Source organism: Rhinolophus sinicus, linkage group LG16 (assembly GCF_036562045.2).
Source record: "Rhinolophus sinicus isolate RSC01 linkage group LG16, ASM3656204v1, whole genome shotgun sequence".
NCBI classification, from domain to species: domain Eukaryota; kingdom Metazoa; phylum Chordata; class Mammalia; order Chiroptera; family Rhinolophidae; genus Rhinolophus; species Rhinolophus sinicus.
The window spans coordinates 35,661,576-35,677,528 of NC_133765.1; the positions used below are offsets into that span (position 1 = coordinate 35,661,576).

The 15,953-nt window shown below is 51.5% G+C and overlaps 1 long non-coding RNA gene across 5 annotated transcripts in view; it reads left to right on the forward strand.

Moving 5' to 3' along the window:
* Positions 1-15,948, forward strand: part of LOC109456477 (uncharacterized) — a 175,397-nt gene extending 159,449 nt beyond the window's left edge. For 2 of the 5 annotated variants that reach the window (XR_012492727.1, XR_012492730.1), the window contains 2 exons: positions 11,565-11,719; positions 12,320-15,871. This is a non-coding gene — a long non-coding RNA (uncharacterized LOC109456477). Of the gene's footprint in view, positions 1-9,680; positions 9,882-10,865; positions 10,915-11,564; positions 12,054-12,319 lie in introns of those variants that run through there. The other 3 variants (XR_012492729.1, XR_012492726.1, XR_012492725.1) reach the window with 3 other exon arrangements.
* Positions 15,949-15,953: the final 5 nt, after the last annotated feature.

A 15,953-nucleotide genomic window follows, 5' to 3' on the forward strand; every position in this document is an offset into this window, starting at 1 on the left:
GTGAGGATATTCCTGTTTGGAAATGGCTGTTCTTATCTGGATGGAGGCAGGCGGTGCCCTGTGGGGGCCAGAGAGCCCATCTGGCGCCCCTCCAGCCCACGGTCACTGGAGAGTACCGTTAGCGTCTCCATTCAAATCATTTCTTCATGCCACATGTGCTAAGCAGTAAACAGCTCTCCAGGACCCAAATAAAAAGGTCTTTATGGACAGAACAAACACAAGTAAATGCCAGAATCCAATTTAAATGAATAAATAAACCCCATTCCAAAGGCTACAGGCCACAAGATTTGGGGGAGACGAGCCAAGCAAGTTGGTTTCTTAATTCGAGGGAGGAAGAGAGATCCCAGACCCTGTCAGCAAACCCAGGCACCTCCAAATTTGAGGGTCCCAGCCTCCTCCAAGTGAAAGCAGACACCACCAGTTTTCTCAACCAACAACCAGACTTTCAAATTTTGCATTTAGAAACAAAGGCAAGTTGGATGTCATAGACTCGGCAATGTGGGCATGCCAGCCTCCTCGGGTCTGCAGTGGAGCTGAGGCCCTGGAAGGTGACACTGGACCCCCCAGTGTAGGCTCCAGTGATCCGTTTGTCTTATCATCCCAACAACACTGGCTCATCTGTCCCCTGCCAGCAGGAGGAAGTGGCCGTTCCTTGTTTTGACCTGTCACTCCTTCCCTTGACAAGCCCCACCATCTCCCCCCCCTTCCCGGAGGAGCTTTCCTTTATTCCATCATTTCTTCTTACACACAATGCTACTCAAAGCTTCCATTCCCTCATGGTCTCCACTGTCTGCAGTACAGACACCTGGCACTCACTGTGCCTTTTCTCCGTGTCTCTTGGCTTTGGCTCCGGTCCTGATTGACCAACTCTGTCTCTATCCCTGGTCTGAAACCCTGAGAATCAGAGTGTGGACCCAGAATTTTACACCTGGCCACTTCAGAGGCTGCCGTCCCTTCTTCCCAGGAGTCTCAGACTTTCCCTGGGCAGGAGTGCTGGGTGCCGTGGGCCCGGCGAGGACGTGGGTGAGCAGGCACCCTGATTGGACAGGCCAGGATAGTTTGTCTTCCCGACTTGTTCATCCCTTCCCTCCATCAACATTTATGAGGCATTTTTAATGTGCCAGGCACTGGGCAGGGAAATATGGGGGAATTAAATAGCATCCTTGCCTGGGTGGGGCTCAGTGTGCAGAGAGAAACAGAATCACTATCAGCTTCTAAGATGATGCCCCAAATACAGTGAGTGAGATGAATGGGGGTCTCTAGAGAGGGGGTGACTGGGGCAGGGTGGACCACCTGGGCGCCAGACCACTGAGGGCAGCCGGGCTGAGAGGCATCGGGGTGGGCAGGTTGGGGACATCGCTGTGGCATAAACCAGAGGCAGGAAGTGAGTCAGAGGGACTTTGATGGCATCTTCAGAAGCTGGGTCAGTGTCCAGCAAGTGACAAGAGAGCCATTGAAGGACGTGGGGCACCTTTCCTCCTCGATTGCCAGTTACAGGTCCTCACCCAGATCTGAAGAGCTGCTGGCCGGTGTCTCCTCAGCCTCACTGTGGTGCAGAAACAATGTGGTATTTTTTGAAGGAAATGGGGCATCTTTGCCAATCCGGCCCATCAGTTACACCTCTGGTTTTGACCTAAAGTGTGGCTTTTCAAGGGGTGCGGGGAGCTGTGGCTGCCAGCCCGAGGAGGAGCCCAAAAGAATGGTACCTGTGTCTGCCTGAGACGTCCCACCCACCCACACTGGGCTCTTGTGCGAGAAATTTGGAGCAAAACCGAAAGGCTGGTCCCACGTCTCGGGGGCCGCGAAGGGCTGGGGAGCTGGCCCAGCGCTGGGCTCCCTGAAATCCTCAGACTGTTTTTCAAACATTGGGGGATTGGTTAAAATCCAAAGTCAGTTTTTCCAGGTTATGCTGGTCCCCCTCAATTTCACCCTATTTGTAGGTCTGTGGAAATTTAACCTTTGTGTGGGCACACATGGTGTGTGTGTGTGTATATGCGTGTGTATGTATGTGTGTGTGTGTATGCATGTGTGCGTGTGCACATGCATGTTGTAGGGGAAAAGTGTAGAAAACAGGAACCTGGGAGCTGAGGACCGAGTATAGAAGAATTGCAAGCAATAAATTCAGCTCCATTTCCGTCGCACTCTGGCACTCCACTAGAATACTCTGGAAATATTTTTTTTAAGTTGACATCATGCCATTCTACAGTAAAGAGCAGCTGTATGGGTTGAATTGTGCCCCCAAAACTCATATGTTGGAATCCCAATCCCCAGCACCTCAGAACGTGACCTGATTTGGTGTAGGGTCATCACAGACGTCATTCGTTAAGGTAAAGTCCCACTGGATGGAATAGAGTGGGCCCTGATCCAGTGTGACTGCCGTCCTTATAACGGGGAGAGGTTTGGACCCCGAAGCACAGAAGGAGAAGCCACGTGAACACTGGAGTTGTACCCCCAGAAGCCAGCAGAGTGGCGGGGATACACCCCAGCGCCTTTACAGGGGGCATGGCTCTGCCCGCACCTCCATCTCAGATGTCGGCCTCCAGAGTGCGAGACAGTGCTTTCCTATTGTGTCAGCCACTCAGTCTGAGGTGGTGGCAGCCCCAGGAAACCCACACCGGAGTGGCGATGCCATTGACCTCCAAAGGTGGGTCATTAAAAAGGCATTCCCTTTGGGTGCCCCGGGCGCCTCATTCTCCTGTTTTGTTTACGTGTTTGTTGGGTGTGCGTAGGCTAATGAACCTGTCTCCATTTCTTCACCGCCCATCAGAGCTACGTCTTTCCTTCACTCTCCTTCCCCGGAAAGAAAGCTTTCCTCACCCCCGTCCAAGCTCTGCACTTGGCCCACACGTACCCCATTGTTTTCTTTCTTCACATTAAGAAAAATGGTAACACCTCCACCCTGACCCCAGCCCTGTGAAGTGGGAGGCAGTATTTCTTGATGGCCGGGAATGTGCTTCTGGGGAGAAAACCCCTCAGCTTCACAATCTCTGCTCTATAATTTATTATCTTCAAGACTTCGGGCAGGCTACTAAGTGTCTAGCAACCTCAGTGTCACCAGCTGTAAAATCCCGGGGACATTAACATCTATCTTATGAGACCTGAATAAGGTCATGCAAAGAGTGCCGAATCCAGGCAATATCACTACAAGAGGCAGAGTTTTCTAAGATGCGTTAAATCTGCTCTTTCACTTAGTAAACACAGTCGAGAACCTTCTACCTGTCATGTAATGTTCTAACAGGTGGAATGCAAATGTCACCCAGAATGGCCTCTGCCCTTCAGGACACCAAAGGAATGAACTAGCATAGCATATACCAACGTGGATGAACTTACAAAAATAATATTGAGTCAAAGCAGCAAGCTGTTGAAGAGCAGATACAGTTAGATATACATACAAGGTCTGACAATTAAGTGCACGAACTCATCCTAGGAAATCTGCTACATCCCTCATTGCTGAATATCACTACCGTCACCTTTGAAGTACTTCCCTTGGGAAGCTATGCACTGATGCCAGTGCCTAGTCCACCCTTCAAAGCAATTTTGGAGCTCTTTTTCTGGAATGGCCATCAGAGCTGTCGTCATATTTCCCTTGATGTCCTGAATGTTGTCAAAATGTCTTCCTTTCAATATTTCCTTTATCTTCAGGTAAAGAAAGAAGTCATTGGGGTCCAGATCAGGTGAGTAGGGAGGGAGTTCCAATGCAGTTATTTGTTTACTGGCTAAAAACTCCCTCACAGACAGTGCTGTGTGAGCTGGTGCGTTGTTGTGATGCAAGAGTCATGAATTGTTGGTGAAAAGTTCAGGTTGTCTAACTTTTTCATGCAGCCTGTTCAGCACTTCCAAATAGTAAACTTGGTGAACTGTTTGTCCAGTTGGTACAAATTCATAATGAATAATCCCTTTGACATAAAAAAAGTTTGGCGACATCATTGTAGCAAGTTCGCAAACTTAATTGTCAGACCTTGTACAGCTTAAAAACATATATGTAGAAATGGTTAAAGAAAGGCACAGGAATTACTAACACCAAATTCGGGATAACTTCTAACCTGGGTAGGACACTAGCACTTCAGTTGTTTGGTTTGGTGATGTTTTCTTTCTTAATCCCATGGAGGGTGTGTGGCTTTGTTATATTAGTCTCTAAATCTCTTGGATCATCTAAAGAGATTTCATTCATTCTCTTTGATTTCATTAAAAAAAATCAAAAGAAAGATAATGGGATTGAGAACCTGGTGTCTGCTTTCGTCTCCAACGTTCCAGCTGCCAAAATACCATTTTGCCTGTGGTTTGAGTAGTTCCTGCTAGATTCCAGCCCTTATTAACTAAGAATTTTGCCCAAACCCTTTATAAAATTTGAAATGACAGATGCTGCATGGAAGAACCAGGGACACAGCGGCTACCCCCGTGTTTATTTCATGTTGCACGTTATAATGTATTAATTTATAAGGGAAAATCTTGTAGCACACTCCTTGGCCCGGAGCCCATGGCTAAGAAAGATTGCTCAGAAACGAGCTCTGTTTACGGCTTTTCTATATTTAATGGCCTGAGGGATGAAAGAAGGAGAGGGGGCTGAGCAGGGGGTGGGGGCGTTCAACTTTTTGACTATGACTCTGCCCCCCGCCTTTTCCCTCCAACAAATTCCTTCTAGTTCTCTTTTAAAAGGTTTCACGGTGAACCGATGAATAAAGCCCCATCACAGGCTGGCTTTCATAGACAACAAAACTAGGCTACTGTGGAATAAATTGTTGACTTAGCGGCTAAGGCACCTGATGGAGGAGGAAAGAAGGAATGTGTGGGTATAATTGGGTCTCGGTGGAGAGCAAATTAAGGTGGTACGCGTTTCGTTACTCAGGGACCCAGCTTGGGAAGATTCTGGAATGTTTCCAAGAACAAAAACTAAGTCCCGACTGCTGTGGAAAACTAGAGGGGCAGAGAGTGGATTTAGGTAGGAATCCCCTCGCTTTTCACTGGCTTTGTCTCGGCTCCTGCCCTCTGCCCTCATTTTTGGCTGGCTTCCTGGCAGCCGGCCAGAGTAATGGTTGGTCTCATTAGGACACATCTCTGAGCGCGGGCCTCCATCCTACCTCTACTCCCAAACTTGGAACCAGGCTAACTAATACCCTCATCCCATCGGGAATCTGAACTTGCGATCCCGTGTTTCAGGTGGATGATGTTAGACCTCGTGACTCTCAAAGGCCTCAGCTTCTCAGGCACAGAACCTGCGGCCCTGGGTTCTCTTCCCAGCGCAGGCAAATGACTGGCCGTGGTGGAACTGTCACGTCAGTGCTGGGACAAAAGCTTTGGCCCCATAATTCTTCTGACAAAAATCATGTGGTAGCATAATAAAATGGCGTCCCGCGTGGTGACTTTGGCAGACCGACCTGAAAGAGGAACCTTTTTGCGGAAGTGCCCAGGAGTACCTCAGTTTCTCCCAGAGTCACTCGTCACTGCTGAGGCCACCAGAGCATCACCATCCTGATCGATGTTCTCTTCTTCAATGATCAACCGGTCCTCCATTGCCAGGCTTTGAGAGGGAAGTTTCCCAACATCGCTTTCACCAATTTGTTGAAATCCTCCACTTTTCCCCAGATTGGTCCTTTCACTTTGCAGCCTCTTTTACAGGTTTTTGCATTGCTTGGTTGGCTGTTGGAAACATGGCACGAAAGTAACTGCAAGGCCCGTGGACAAACAGTAACAAGATGACATGGAATTATCCCATAACCGAGGCTTTCCCCCATACGTATGTGCCCCAAAGAACTGGGAACAGATTTTGTACACGGGCACATGTACACGCATGTCGCAGCACACGAGTCACAGTGGCCAAAGGGTGGGAACAACCCACATGTCCGTCCGTAGATGAAGGACAAACAAAAGGCGGGCCATGAAAAGGAACCAACGCTGACACTGGCCACACATGGATGAGCCTTGAAGACATGATGCCGAGTGAGAGAAGCCGGACACAAAAGGCCATGTGATATATGATTCCATTTCTATGAAATGTCCAGAATGCAAATCCAGAAGCAGAAAGTTCATTAGCGATTGTTAGGGGCTGGTGGGAGGGGCATACGGGGAGTGTCTGCTACTGGGTGTGGATCTCCTTTTGAGGTGAGGAGAATGTTCTGGAACTAGACAGAAGTGGGGGTTGCACACCATTCTGCTAAATGCCACTGAATTGTTCACTTAACATGGTCAACTTCATGTTATGTGACTTTCACGTCAATTCTAACAAAGAGAGTCACAGGATGGTCGAGTGGGGCCTCATTTGACAAGGGGTCGGTGCATTAGTGAGTGTGTTCTTGTGACGATCACGTCTGTATGCCACCCCAGACGGTGGGGACAGGCAATGGAAGCTTGGATAGCAAGGACCCCTGTCTTTCACGTCTGTCTCTGGGATCTCAGACTCCAGGTCTGGCTCCTGGTGGGCCCAGGAGGGAACCCAGAGTCCAGGCAGGTGTGGACCTAAGGGGTCAAGCCCAGCCCGCAGTTCATGGCTGACTTGGACTGGGACCCTTGGACGGAACCACTGGTTTGGGCAGGCACAGAGGGGGCCAGGTGGGAACTTGCACACTTGCTCATCCGTCTGAGTGAGGGACAGGCAGCTGACCACTGCCCAGTCTCCTGGATGGGCTCGGTGGCCTGGCTCAGGGAACCTGGAACAGGTCCCAGAAAGCAAACCCACAGCGGACAGTGTGGAACACGGCAGCAAACAGGGGCAGACAGAATACCCTTTGGCATCAGACAGACCTGTGTCTGATACCAGGCTCCATTCCCTGTTAGCTGTGTGACCGGGGCATGTCCCTTTACCTCCCAGCCCTCACTTGCCACACCTTTTAAGTGGGGATAACAGCCCCCACCTTGTAGAGCTGTGAGGACTCAGTGGGGTAACATTTGGGAAGTCCCCAGCCGTTAATATCTTCCTTGTTGCTCTTGCGTTATTTCACAACGTCAGGAGTCACAAACTCAGGAAGAAGGCTCATCACAGCCATTTTCCACCTGGACAGTCAGGAAGCCGCCCTCAGACCCACTCTGTCTCCTGTGTCCTCACACCTCAGAATGAGAAGGGAATAGGGCACACGCAGCCCTGACCGGCTCATTTTTCCATCCCAGCCTGAAAAAACCCCCAAAGTGTGCAAGAAATTAGAGGTGAGAGGGAAAAGACTGTCCACTGACCCCACCCCCCACCAAACTGAGAAAGGAAGCAATTAGGGAGGCAGCTGCCCGAGGGACCAGGGACCCCAGGCACAGCCCGGAAGAGGGGGCAGGGGATGCTGACATTCGAGGAGGAGGGTGTAGGGGCTGTGGGCGCCTGTGGGGACAGAGCCAGCAGAGCAGTTTCCAGGCTCTCGGCCTCACGTGGAAAGGTGCTGGCTCAGGTACTAGATGGCCATCAACTGTGACTAGTTGGCCATCAGCTGTTACCGATTAGCCATTGGCCACTGATATAACTGCCGTGGCTATGCTTGCAAGCACGGATTGCAGTTAGCAAGTGGGGTCGGTTGGCAGAGAAGTGGACAGCAGATTGCGGATAGTGTGGCTCCTGCTTCCTGTGTCTCCAACCCAGCCGCCAGCGAGACTATAGTGGTGTGACTCCCCTATCTATGGGTCCATTGGTGTTCCTTTTTGGCCTCACCATATCCTGTGTTTTTATGCGGGGAGCAGGCCCAGAGACCCCGCATGACACCCTGCATGACAGCGCCCTTGGCAGCTGCCCTTGGGGGTCGGGCCAGCAGGGGCCATGTCTCCTGGGGCACCTCCTCCAGCAGCGGTCTAGAGACCCTGGGAAAGAGCAAGTCTTGCTCACCTGGGGTCTCAGAACCTGGGAGGGGGGAAAAATCCTTTATCACTATTTTCACCAGCCTCTAAAGCAGAGGTGTCCAAACTTTTTTCAACGTTTTCCACCAAGGGCCATATGCGGTAAAATACACAAAGAGCTGGGCCACTCACTCAAGGTGAAGTACGTATTGCCTCCCCTGGTTTATTTAAGTAAACTAAATATAGTTTTGGAATTTGCTGCGGGCCAATTACAAATGGAGTGTGGGCCGCAGTTGGCCCGCAGGCTGCAGTTTGGACACCCCTGCTGTAAAGCATGCTCATTCTATTAGGAATCTCCTTCTATTACAAACCTCAAAAATTAACAGAACCTGTGACTCTGTTCTCTGCAAGACTCGGAGGTATTTGCACATCATGTTACGGCCATCACTCATTTACACTGTTCGCTACTTCAAAGTTCCAGAAGGTTCAGACTGCTGCAGCATTGCATTATTTAATACATCTGTAGAAAATGACATCTGTTTAATATTGTGATACATGTTTTTGTACCTTTGGTTATCTTTGCAAACCGCTGTATTTTATGTTATGCATTTAAAAACTGTTCTGAGGAGGGGCCCATGGGGTCTATGAAACTGTAAAAGGGGTTGATGGCACGTAAATCAAATAAGTCAACAATTATTATTGGGAAAAAATCTCATTATATTTAAAAACCACAGTTTACATACACGCGAAAACTGGGAGCGGCGGCAGAAAGTGGAAAAGAGCGTTCTTTGTGTCATTTTACATGGATACCATTTCCTTCCTGACCGTGACAATTATAGAGAGACTGGAATACTTTTTACTGAAAGGCTCACATCAGTGTAACTAAAACCGTTTTACATGTTTCACATCCCTCGAGGGAAAAAGAAGACAACAGTGCCCGTTTTTATAGAGAGAGTTCTGAATAATGGAAATGGCACAACGACTTCAGAACCTGAAACCAGAGAGAAGGGACACAGGGTGTATTTCCTGTGAAAATAAATCTAAATTGGTGAAATGACACAAAGGCAGACTCTAGTGCTGATTCAAACAAGAAAATCCAACTACGTGCTGGGTGCAAGGGACACCCCTAGAATAACGTGACACCGTGAGGTTGGGCACACAAAGGGGCAAAAAATGTGTCGGGCAAATGAGGAGAGAATATGTCTGAGAGGGATGGAGAGAGGCACTGATTCTTCAGAGGCCAGAGGATTTAGTGGGTCACTCTATACTGATAAAATCACGGAGCACAACTCACCCGGCATTGGGTCACACTGCAGACTCGCAGACTCGGGAAAGATAAGGCTGAACCAGTCTGAAATTTGATCTCCACCCCTCCCTCTGGTTCCCTCACCCTGGCCCCCCAACGCGTTTCCGGGTCCCCAGTGCTGACAGTGAGATTAATATTTTGCCAGTCTTTAACTCCAAGACCTTCCTCTCTCTCTCTCTCTCTCTCTCTCTCTCTCTCTCTCTCTCTCTCTCTCTCTCTCTCTCTCTCTCTCTCTCTCTCTCTCTCTGTCTCTCTCTCTCTGTCTCTCTCTCTGTCTCTGTCTCTCTCTGTCTCTGTCTCTCTCTGTCTCTGTCTCTCTCTGTCTCTCTCTCTCTCTCTGTCTCTCTCTCTCTCTCTGTCTCTCTCTCTCTCTGTCTCTCTCTCTCTCTCTCTCTCTCTCTCTCTCTCTGTCTCTCTCTCTCTGTCTCTCTCTCTCTCTGTCTCTCTCTCTCTCTCTCTCTCTCTGTCTCTCTCTCTGTCTCTCTCTGTCTCTCTGTCTCTCTGTCTCTCTGTCTCTCTCTGTCTCTCTCTCTCTGTCTCTCTCTCTCTGTCTCTCTCTCTCTCTCTCTCTCTCTCTCTCTCTCTCTCTGTCTCTGTCTCTCTCTCATGCTCTTTGTCTCTCTCCCAGCAACTCACATTCAGAAATCATTCCAGGCACTTGAAATTCAGAATATAAACATCTGAGACAGCCCCAGGCCCCAAACTCGCCAACACGCCTTATTTTCCCGACACCTGTCTTCATCGCTCCTTCCTGCTTTCTCCAAGCTGTTTGTTCTTGCCCTGTCCCAGGTGCGTCACGTTTATTCACGAAGAGGCCGCTTTCTCAGGGGTAAGAAATAAATTCATCGTTGTCTCCATTGTTTATAACTAACCAACACATGCTCTGGGGATGTGAGAATGCTGAGTGTTCCACCCTCCTTTCAATGTTATTCCCTCCCACCCCCCAGTATAAGGGCAACACCTATTTAGTAGAGAAAATGTGTAAAAGAACACAAGAAGCCACCATCCTCACACACAGAGGTGACACCAATAATGGTGACACTCACCATCACTAACTGGACACTAGACAATCAACACATCTCACCCCGTGGCCTCCTCAGCAGTAGGTACTGTCATTGTCCCCATTTTATAGATGACAAAACTGAGGCTTAGAGTCAGCCAGGAAGTGCAGGAGCTGGAACTTGAACCTTGCTCTAAGGCTGTCCCTGTCCCTTATTTATGTGTATATTTGCCACAGACCTGGAATGTGCTGGTCACAGCGTGCTTTTTCCATCTCACATTGAATGGCGGCAGCACTTTCTGCTCTCCCCTCACTTCGTTTCTCCCCAGGGGTATCTGCAGGCACTGAGGAGAGCAAACCCCTCTCCTCCACCCCTTGAGTGTAAACATTTCAGCACCACGCTGCCAAAGGAGAGAAAAAAAGAATCCCCACCTCAGATTAAAAAACCAGAAGACCAGGCTGTGGAGAGTGAAAGGGAGCTTTGTGCAGTGAAAGGGGGGATGGGGGCCATCCCAGGGCCAAGCCCTCAGCCACCTCAGTGGGGGCACAAGGCTGGAACCACAGCCCGATGGCTCAGAGCAGGCAGCACCAAAACTGGGGACAACAGTAAACCCGCTCTGGGCACTGAGACGGTCTTTCCTGCCAAGGCCCAGGGGCCCTGAGGCTGCCCGTGGGGCAGGGGCTTGGATCCTGCTAGAAGGGGACCAACTTGTCCCCTCAGCGCTACCCAGAGCAGCAAGCCCTCTCCCCTTTGTCTCAGCTCGCTTGAAAACAGAGTGATGTTCATTTTACGACTGTGGAGTTTCTGTGCAGGAGGAGAGGGCACGACCCGTGAGGAGGGCTTGGGGGCTTCCAAGAGCATGTGAGTAGCACTGACCGTCTGTCCCCTAACCACACGCTTCAAGGAGGTTTCCTAGCGGCATAGACACAGAGAAGGGTGTGTGCTCACCCACACGTGGTGAGCTGGGTTACAGATAATTCTGGGGGTGGCTGGCCGTCCTTGGTGTTCCTTGGCCTGTAGACACATGTCTACACTCTCTGCCTGCGTCTTCACGTGACCTTCTTAGGACGCCCGTCGTTAGGGTTAGGCCCACCCTACTCCAACATGACCTCCTGTTAGTTTGACCCCTATTTCCAAGGTCGCATTCACAGGTGCCTGGGGTTAGGACCTCAACATATCTTTGTGAGGGGGCGGGGGGGACACAATTCAACCCACGACAGGGCCCTTATTTGCCAGTTATTTATCCCCACGTGTGAGTGTGTGCACATGTAAGTGTGTATTAACTCACGGGAGCTCATGTCAGAGGAGCAGCTTCCATCTCAGAGGACCTCTCGGTGCAGCTGGGCTGCGTTTCCCAACGCCCGGCCCCAAGCACACTCCCTGGCGTGCCAGCCTGCAGGCCGCATTGCGAGCTCTGCTCGTCCTTGCCCAGAAGACAGCAGGCCTGCACTCAGGCGGGGCTCAGACAGTGTCTTTCCACAGAGCTCCAAAGATCTCTCTTTTCCCATCAGCTCACAAAAGGAGGATTGAGAGCCGCGGTGACCAGACAGGTGGAGTGTGTGATACGGCTTCTGTCTGCGAGGAGGACAACGGGCCGATTCATCACGAGGGGCTGCGAGCTGGCCAGGGCGGATGGACGGATGGACGTGAAGCCAGAGCTGCAGCGGTCAGAGGAGCGGTCGGCTGGGAGAGTGGCTCCCAGCGCCTCCAGGACACGGTCTCCCGTGGGAGGAGAGGGGCCCGGCCCAGGGCTCCCCAGACAACAGAGTGACCTGAGCTCTAAAGCTCAAAACCCGGGGCCTTCGCAGCCCGGGGTCCCGCATGCACAGGGGGTCCCCGCATGCACAGGCCAAGGGGGAGGCCCAGGAGGGCTGCGGTGAGTTCTGAGGGTTTTCACCACCTTCTTCCCTGGCGGTTAGTGCAGATGAAAGGGCCAACTGCCCTCAGTGAATAAAAGAACCCCTTCGATGATTATCTCGAAGGATCCAGATATCCCTTTTCATCATGACTGCTGTGGGCTGAATGTTTGTGTCCCCCCAATTCATATATTGAAACCCCAACTCCCAGTGAGATGGTACTAGGAGGTGGGGCGTCTGGGACACCTCCTCATGGCACCTTAGGTCATGAGGGTGGAGCCCCCACGTTGGGGTTAGTGCCCTTATAAGAAGAGGCAGTAGAGCTCTCCCTCTCTCTCTGTGTCTCTGTCTGTCTGTCTGTCTCTGTCTGTCTGTCTCTGTCTGTCTGTCTGTCTGTCTTTCTCTCTCAGCTAGAAACAACCAGGAAGGAAGCCTCACCAAGAACCCGACTACACTGGCGCCCTGGTCTTGGACTTCCAGGCTCCAGAACCATGAGAAAGAAACGTGTTGTTTAAGCCGCCTCAGTCGATGATATTGTTACAGCTGCCTGAACGGACCAAGGCAGTGGCCAGAGGACAATGAGTGGGCCTGTCACTTAGCGTGTCACAAACCTAAGGCGTGCCTGTCTAGGTCAACATGGAGGTTGTAGAAGCACGAGGTCTCTGCTGTGCTGACGTGTGTGACAGAAGCTTGGGGTGCAGTGCCCAGGACAGAGCGTCTGTGGGGTTCACTCCCTGCAGTGTCCTGGGAGGGAGTATAGTGCAGGTGCCTGCCTCCGACCCTCGTGTGACTCTCGGCTCTGCCGTTTACCAACGAAGTCAGCCTGCACGTCTTGTTTAAAGTTTCCCCCGCCTTCAGAGGGGTCCTACTAGCTCTGACCTCATAGAGTTGCCGTGAGGCTTAAATGGGGTACATATATCAAGTGCTTAAAATGGTGCTTGGGCCTGGGGCAGGGACAAAGAAATGGGCCATTTTGACTATCAGATAGCCACCTTCCCTCAGTGACCCCTGAGCTCCACGTCTGCGTAGCACATCAGGATACACTGAATCCTATATTATGTGAGGCAGGTGACAACTTGCAGTTCCCAAACTCAGGCATGCCACCCCCCAAAATCAATTCATTTTGCTATAATTCAATTTCTCTATCAAGCCCACAATCTATCTATTGGCAGAATATAATCTCAGCCAATTTAGGGTCAATCTATTCAAATCAGAATGTCTAGGGTTCCCTCTCCCCATTCCTCAGTGGTACTAGGTTTCAGATCTAGGAGGTCCCTGGGCTTTGAGAGCGGGTCCCCTGACATCTACTGACACCTAAATTCTCCATGCAGACGAAGCTCTTGGGCCCCACAGTTTAGGGGACCCCCTCTGTTTCCCCATCTTCACTTCGAGGCCTCTTGCTCTGCCAGCCCTGCTGGGGGAAGGGGAGGGGTGGGTGACACACAGGGACCCTCAGATGCTCTTTCACCAAATTCTGGAGCCCCGGGGAACCCAGTGGGGAAGAATCTGGACCTGACCCCCACTCCCTGGACTGTTGCTTTCCTGACACTGAACAGGCAGATTTAGTGTCTGGTGAGGACCCACTTCCTGTTTCATACAGTCTTGTGTTCACTTTCCACATGGCAGAAGGGACGAGGGAGATTGCCTAGGCTTTTTATTATTATTAGTTTTAAAGGCGGGCGCAGCTCACAGTGGCTCATGTGGGGCTCGAACCGGCAACCTTGGTGTTATTAGCACCGCGTTCTAACCACTGCGCTAACCGGCCGCCCCCTCCTAGGCCTTTTCTGTAAAGGCATCAGACCCCTTCCTGGGGGCTCCACCCTCAGGACCTCATCACCTCCCAGAGGCCTCACCTCCTAACGCCATCGCACCGGGGGTTAGGATTTTACATATGAATTTGAGGAGGGGCACAAACATTCTGTCTATAGCAGACGGACAAGCAAATTATGGTACATTCATGCGTACACTACGCAGCAAAGAAAAGGACCAAACCACCACGTAATATGCCCAACAACATGGCTGAATCTCAGGAATGTTATGCTGAGTGAAAGAAGCCAGACGCAAAGGAATGCAATTTGTATGCTGCCATTTACATGTTACTAAGATGTTCTCTAGCTGTCTTTGGGCAAAAAAAAGATGAACGTTAGCTCATTATCAGTGATGATAAAAGCCGGGTGGTAGTTACTCGGGTTCCTGACGGGGAGGACGTGTGAGCCATGGACGTGTCCTCTGTCTTCACCTGGCGGGGGGTCGTGCCAGTGTCCACATACCCCAAAAATGCGTCCAACCCAGCAAGTTGAGAGGTATGTGCTTCACATGTGAAGGTTGTACCCTAAAAATGAAGGCAAAAAGAAATGGTGTGCTCTTTAGTCAGAGTCCAGGGGGGTGGATTTAGTCAGTGCTTTGGGAAGGAATTGGAGGGAGCCCGCTGCGTCCTGGGGTCACCTGAGGTGTGAGCACTGAGGCCTCGAGCCTTCGGCATCCTTTCCAGGTCCCCTGAGTGGTGAGTGTCCCCAGTGTCCTCAGGTTTGTCCCAGGAGGAAAAACACCGTGTGAGTCAGCGCTGTCGGCTCAGTAACACCTCGCTTTACCCTTCCGTGACCCAGGAGCAGCGGAAGGAAGATGACCTCTCTTGTATCTGTGCCCAGCAGGGAGGTCACACCCTCTGTGGACTTGGGGCCCCGTTTGAGTTCAGTGACCCCATGGTGGGGTCGTGGCTGGGGAGTCCCCCGCCAAGCAAGCCATCTCCTGCCCAAGAGAATGTCTGAGGGTCCCCTCCCACCTGTCACTTGGCTTCTGTCAGCAATTTGCCCTAACACATCTGCGTCCCCACCCTCCAGTTAGGACTGCTGAGTGGGGTAATTTCCAGAGCAGATGGCGCTAGAGAGGGCTGGGGCCATGGCAGGGCTTTGTAACACCCCAGGCAGCTGAGGTCCACACGTGGCCTGCCCTTGCCATATATCAGGGGCTGCACGGGCTGTGCTCAAGTCCAGATGAGGCCCGAGAGGGAGCGGCCATGTAGGGTTACCCTCACCCCCAAACTCCGGCTGAGCCTCCCTGTCTGCAGTGCTGGAGATCTCAGGGTTCGTCCTAACACCAGTTCAAAAGAACCGTCTGGAAGGTATGCTTAGCATCCCCTCACAACCCAACCTGGAGCCAAGCCTGTAGAAGGATGGCAGTCAGAGGGGCAGCTGCTGTTGAGCCAACTTTGAACTTGAACTGTTTTGAAATCCAGCTCATAAATCTGCAGCTCAGCCTGGGGGACGCACCTTCAGGTCGGGTGTGGAGTTTGCAGGAGAGGCCTGGGGTCTCCAGCACAATGTGGCATTTACAGGAATGTCGTGAGTGAGAGTCAGTGTGCATGCATGCGGGCATGTGTGTGTGTGTGCACATGTGTGTGTGTGTGTGCGTGCGTGTGTGTGTGTGTGTGTGTGTGTATGTGTGTGTGTGTACCTGAGGACAGAGTGTTGTGGACAGTGCCAAAGCGAGGGCGCCTACATCTGGAAAGTGTCAGGTTTAATGCCCAAAGCCACGGGCCCAGGTCAGCTCAAAGTACATGTTTGCTCGCAGCCGCAGCTGTGCAAACTCCCGCCTGCCGGGGCTTGGCTGGGCTCATGTCAAGTTCCCTCAGAGACAGTGGCCCCTTTGTCAGATTCCATTCCAATCCCCCGTTTCAAAGTCACTGGCCTGCCACGGGGCCCCCGCCACCAACAGCTGCCGGGCAGTATCTGTCTGAGGCTGCATTCATTCCGTCTTGAGAAGGAAAATACCGTAATTTAGGGGCATCCAGACTGTACCCCTTCCCTCCCCCAGGAGCCCCCGTGTCCAGCTCATTGCACACCCCCCACCTCGGTGTCCTTGGGGCGTCCCCGTAGTGCGTCCAACTCCCCTGGGGACCTCATTCCATTTCATTTTGTTCTTGGTGGCTGTCACTTGGGATATCGTTTCCCTGTGGCTGGGCTGTGGTTTGTGTTTGGAAGCTGATGAAGACGCGTGTGTGTGCAGTGCGTCCGTGCACAGAGGTGGGGGTGCACAGAGGTGGGG